We start from the raw sequence: 6467 nt of genomic DNA, 5'->3' as shown, positions 1-6467 counted from the left end.
TCTTAAAGAAAGTCTTCAAAAGTATGGTTTTCTAAAACCCTAAGTTTTTCTTTTGTTAAAGCATGCTGTAATTTTGTAAATGCATATCTTGTTCTTTCTTTACTGTAAAAAAATAAATTTAATAAAAAATGGGAATTGGGACGATCTTGCTTCCACTCATGGTTCCCTTCAATTTGGGATCCTTCAACGTTAACATTCATAGGACCATAAATATTTGAATGTAAAGTTCTAAGGGTTTTTTTGGCTCTGTGACTTTTTCTAGTAAAAGATCTCTTACTCATTTTAACTTCAAGGGATGGCTCATGTACTAGTAAAGAATTTTCTTATAACTTGCTTAAAAGTCTATTCTTAACCAACCTCTCAATCCTATTGAGATTTATATGACCTAATCTAAGGCACCAAAGTCGGACATTTTCTTTAGGAGAAACATTTTGTCTTTTATTTTGAGTGAAGGAACTCTTATCCTTTCAGTTATGAAAACTTAATGCAACATCCCACTTTCACGCACGGTTATGAAGAAAACCACCAATAGTTATCTCATAATTGTTTTAGTTATAAATATAATAACTAACTTATCATATTATATTTATAACCTATAGTTTTAATATCACATCATATCCAATATTTAAACCATAGTCCTTTTCTCCTTTACTTGATATAAATCATATTTACATCATTTTCTTCTAAGTAATGTATCTCATATATCATGTCAACTATATCATATATAATCGAACCAATTTAATCATATCATATATAATCAAACTTGCTTTTGTCAATTTGAACACTTTAAATTGACCTAAAAATTGATTCTCAACTTGAATCCATTGAGCTACCAAGGAGACCTTATTGACCTGTAGCTTGAAGCTCCAACGGTACGTGAATAGTTGACTAAACTCTTTAGCCACGAAATCTACCATTCGTTAACTGTCGGGTACTCCACTAAAGACCGACAGCTGCACTATTCTCATTACAGATATATTTATGTGTCCATCGAATATAACCAGTCAATAGTACGATAACTCTTCACAGATACTTGTAAGCATAGTTGAGCCAATTTACCATTTTTCTCTTGTATTTATATCTAACTCCTTAGGTACCACTGATCCCACTAATGAACAATACATCATAGTCCTACTATGAGTGGACACGTCTTGGGCCATCAGAAGATGTGTGGCGCCACATCATTCAAGCCCCGAAATCAGCCCTTAAGGGAGCAATCTATCTACTTACCCCTACTTTGGGAAAGAAGTGATTTCCATCTTGTGTAGCTGAGTTCCTAGCTCTCAAATCAGACGAATCCCTAAAGTGGTCGGTTTGAGTCGGCAACATGGCCATTCACACCCATGCAAATCAAAGGACCTACCTCAAAGGTAGAAGTTCCAACTCACTTAAGATTGAGGTCATGTTACCTATGGTCATCTTAATGAAGTGTAGTCTCTATCATGAACGACATTATGTAACGAGGCTAAATACTTCGTGGTCTAGTCTGATACAAACTTCTTTGTATAGGACACCCCCGCTCGCATGTCTCAACATGAATGATCAAGATCAGACCATCTGTAGCATGCCATAATACTTGTAACTATCTACAAAGCGAGTCGCATCTATAGTGTCACCAAGATAAGGTTTCCCTCCTATATCCATATACTACAGACCATTTTGGTTATCACTTAAGGCATGATCCACTTGTATGTCTTCACATATATGGTTACGTTCCAACGACAAGCAGGGATCTTAGTTTATTGGTTTGTGGTAAAGTAAATAAAACATCTCATGTTTCATAGACAGCAGTGAAGAAAATATCTCATATTATTACATCACAAGTGTTTGTTCAATACAGGTGTTTATAAACTACAGAACCCAACGAGAGTTTAGGGCATCATCGCCAACAATCTCTAACTTGTCCTAAAGCGAGTGGGGTGTACATTACAACAAGTACAAAACAATAGACTAGGGCACTAAGGCCCAATACAAAAATCTCCCACTTGCCCTAGTCCAACCGAGTGCGGTCCCATAGACCAAAGCTCTGAAGGTGACACTAAAAAACTGTAGCCGTGAGAGCCTTCATAAACGGGTCAACAACGTTGTACTCCGAAGTGATGTTTGTAACTATCACGTCCCCTCGATGCACTATCTTGAGGATGAGATGATACTTCTGCTCTACATGTTTGTCACGCTTGTGACTCATGGACTTCTTGGAGTTCGCCACAGACCAATAGAGGGTGATGGGCCTAGACATGTCTGGAAGAACTTCCAGATCAGTCAGGAACTTCCTGAGCCAAACAGCCTCCTTAGCAGCTTCACAAACCGCTACATACTCCGCCTCCATCGTGTAATTGACGATGCATCCCTGCTTAGTACTTCGCCACACTACAACTCCTCCGTTAAGAGTGAACACTGATCCTGAAGTGGATTTTCGAGAATCGTTATCAGTCTGAAAGTCAGAGTCTGTGTATCCAGTAAGGATCAAATCCTTAGATCCATACACAAGCATGTAGTCTCTCGTTTTCCAAAGATACTTAAGGATGTTCTTGACTGCTTTCTAGTGATCTTGTCCTAGATTAGACTGATACCTACTAACTATCCTCACAGCGTAATAAATGTCCTTGAGGATGTAGTCCCTCATGCTTTTTCTTTTAGTTTCACCCAAAATGTCTCACACCATTAGAGATAGTTGTCTTCCTCTATAAACTCATGATCATCCCTTTGTTTAGAGTTTTTTTTTTTTTTTTTTTAATCACATTTCCAACAATACACTTGAGCATACGGCTTGCTTAAAGCTCAACCGTATATATACACCAATGGATATCACCATGACTACATGTTATGAGGCTCTTCACTTCTTTGTTCGGCACCCAATGATTCTACCTAACACAGTTCCTGATATGACTTGTTAAAGACAACATACTTCTAAGTACTTCTAACGATTGCGTAAAATTATATATTGTGTATCAACTTGGAATATAAGTTCTCACCAAAATATTTGGTATGGTTGAAGATAGTAATCTTTTCTCATATATTCAGAGTTATTCCAATTATCTACCCAATATAGAGCATTAATCGCATTCTTAAGCGTTTCATGAATTTCATGTAAATTTTAAATTTGTAGCTAACCAACAAAAACATGCACTCAAACTTTTCCCAAGTTTCAGCTTGTTAACGTTACCACACACTTTTCTCTGTTTCTTAAGTCCAAGTGTATTCCATGCAGGAAGGACTTGAACCGAGAAACCGCAAAAATGTTGCCTGCTTTCTTATTAGCTCCGCCAAATTATGTAGCTTTATCCAATAAGTTCTAAGGAAAAGAGGAAAATATATATATATAAAGTATGTCGAATGACACATATTCTTTCATGCCACTGCCAACCAAACATTTGGTTGCTATGAAAATTAGAATTTGATTATCGGTAAAAATTAGACCCACTTTTCGATTTTAGTAAAATAAATGAACTATAGTTATTGAGATTACTACAAATAATTTATTTTCACACTCAATACACCATCAATTTTACTCTAAGTAAGAAAGTTTAAATGGTCCAATGGTCCAATTTGGACATATAACTCAACTCGATGAAAGAATATATCCTCGACTAAAAGATTAGAAAGTTTAATTAGAAAAAAAAAAACTCTCATGAATAAGATGAAGAGAGACTTCATAATCTTTATAAGATACCTAGATTACTCATCTCATAAAAAATTAAGGGCAATACTTGAGTGCATCTTAAGATGCATCATCTTCTAGCATTCTTTCTAATCACTTATATCAAAAAAGAAATAAAATGAATATTTGCCACACGAAAAATTATGATTAGACAATTTGGAGGAATACACGAAGATTAGATGCTATCCAAGATGTACCAAGTATTTTTTAAAAATTAAAATATCAATGGATAAACTTTAGTTGAACATTATAAATTGAGTTCAATCTGAAGTGTGAAGCCTCAAGAGAGTTCAGTTTTCTTGTGTTTTGCAAGAAAGCATTTTAGAATCCTCCCAAAAGGCTTCAAACTTAGATGGATAACTCAAGAATTTTATCAATTCTTCTCCTTTCATGCTCTCTCTTTCTCTTTCTCTCTCCTGGTATGCTCTTCTCTCTCTTATATTTTTTTAACCACTCTCTTTTTTCTCATGAATCTTTATTATATCCATACCTTTATCTCTTCTCTATTCAATCTATTTTTTTTATTTTTTTATTTTTTAAAAAAGGATTTGGAGTAGAAATGAAGGAAACTATGGAACATGCAACCTCTCTTGTTACTCTAGATCAAAAGGTAATAATTACAAGTACCTTTTTGTTTTCTCTAACATATGACTCCAAATTTTGTAGAATTCAAATATTATTATTTGTTCATTTTCGTTGGAATGTAATTTCAAAACATCTACTTTTGTTCGTCATTTTCATTTTAACTCATTTCTTAGAATATATGGATCAAAATGAAGGTTTCAAGACTAAAATGAAAAAAGTTAAATTATTGAGACAAGAGTAAATAAGATTTCAGAAGTTGGAAGGGTAAGATTATTGTGTTTATGTTTGGTTACGGCAGGAAATGAGTGTAGGAAAATGGAGAAAGATGATGGTTCACTTAGATGAAGACTATCATGATCCAAGACCTGATCGCCCAGTGGCTCAATATAATATGGCTCCTCCTGCAATACCTTAATCTACATCAATATATATCTATATGTACTAATGATCCTTTTAAGTGCATTCTAAGATCCATATGCATGGACTTCAAAACTACTAGTGTGTAACGCTTTCTCTTTTTCTTTCTATTTCAAGTGTGTAATAATAATCCATGCATGCATGGACCTAAAAAATTATGAACTTTTAACTTTTTCTTCTAAATTAGTGTACCCTCATGCATATTATGGACCTTAAAAGTGTAATTGTTTTAACTTTTTTCCTCTAAGTGTACATTCGTATCCTAATCCACATGGCATGAACTTGAAATTACTTATACATCGTCATCGAAAGACAATTAATTTTTTTTACCATTTGGTCCCTAGTTAGGTTTGAAGATCACTTTTAATAGTAATTTTTCATTAAATATAATTTACTAGAGACTAATTGGAAATTAAATTCAATGTATATTTTAATACTAAATTTTAACGATTAAAGAATCTAATCAAATTAAAGTTTTGTTTTCAAGAAATTAAAACTTTAATACTCTTTTCTCTAATTTTGCTAACAGTTTCACGTCTTAAATATTTTAAATTGAGAGACAAAATAAATAAATAAAACAACCATATTGCTTGACTGCAGCTTAGACAACTTTTTTCTAGAGAATGTCTTTAATATTACTCTACTGCCACCACTTCTATTTATAATTTGACAAGTCATTATTAAGTGAAGAATTAATTGACGAACTCTACTTATTCTTAAATGATGCTAACGTGGTAAAAGATGAATGAAAGATAATATGAACAATCCTCGTAATATTAAAATTTTCTTCAGATTTCTAGACATGCATGTGGTCCACAAAAGATGCGGGATGTGAGAGCAAAGTTCTATACATGCATTAACTAAAAACGATAGGATCATGGTAAAAAATCTAAAATTATTTAAAATCAACCTTGAATAATATCATAGCTAATGGTAAGAAGATAAAAAAGATGAAACAATAGGTGTTAAATTTGATAACATAATAGTGAGTATAACTCAACTAGCATAAAATATGGGTTAGTGACTAAAAGTTTTGTATTTCGAATCCTCTCGAGCACCCTATCTACCCTATTGAAAATAAAATGAAAAATAAACCTTGCAGTTGAACTGGTGACTAAGAAATTTCGGTCAATCACAAATTGCACGTTATTAATTTAAATTAATGAATAATAAATTTCCGATCAATTACAAATTTACATGTGTCCTCAAATTAAAAGAAGGAAACAAAAGTTGGCAAATCAAATTATGTCACTTGTCTAATCATTGGTCCATCGAGCAATGTCAGTCTGTCCAATCAAATTACGCCACGTGGCTATTGAGCTCGAAGTTAGGTCAAAGTTTACTAAAATAAATTAGTTCCAATTTAAATAAAAGTATATTAAAAAATTACATTAAGTCCAAACTCAATTGAGCCCAATGTCAACCAAGCTCAAACCTATGTATTGCCTCCCAAACTCTATAAATAAGGAAGGTCAGCCATCATTTGAACCATTAAGAATTTAGAGAGTTTAGAGAATTTCAATATTTAGAACTTAGAAGATTCAAAGACAAGAAGGCTTCAACAAATTGATCGTCTCTTCTTCACCAAATGGATTGTCTATTCTTCAATTAATTGAGCATCTCTTCTTCAATGAATTGAGGGTCTCTTCTCCATCTATAAATTAAAGACCGATCTCTTCTGAGTTGAGAACTATCTCACTAGCCCTCAGATCAAAGTTAACCCATAGAGTTTAGAAGATTCAAAGACTGAGACTTCAACGAATTGACGTTTCTTCACAACCTATAAGTTAAAAATTCGATCTTC

General features: G+C 33.4%; 1 long non-coding RNA gene across 1 annotated transcript; it reads left to right on the top strand.

Moving 5' to 3' along the window:
* Positions 1 to 3920: 3920 nt before the first annotated feature.
* Positions 3921 to 4903, top strand: LOC150035398 (uncharacterized). Its single transcript, XR_016530316.1, has 3 exons — positions 3921 to 4080; positions 4207 to 4271; positions 4545 to 4903. It is a non-coding gene; the product is annotated as an uncharacterized LOC150035398 (long non-coding RNA).
* The last annotated feature ends 1564 nt before the right edge of the window (positions 4904 to 6467 follow it).

This window comes from Benincasa hispida, chromosome 6, assembly GCF_027475165.1.
Source record: "Benincasa hispida cultivar pf3 chromosome 6, pf3_genome.v1.1, whole genome shotgun sequence".
NCBI lineage: Eukaryota > Viridiplantae > Streptophyta > Magnoliopsida > Cucurbitales > Cucurbitaceae > Benincasa > Benincasa hispida.
The sequence above is the reverse complement of the archived record's forward strand: the minus strand, read 5'-3'. Positions and strand labels throughout refer to the sequence as shown.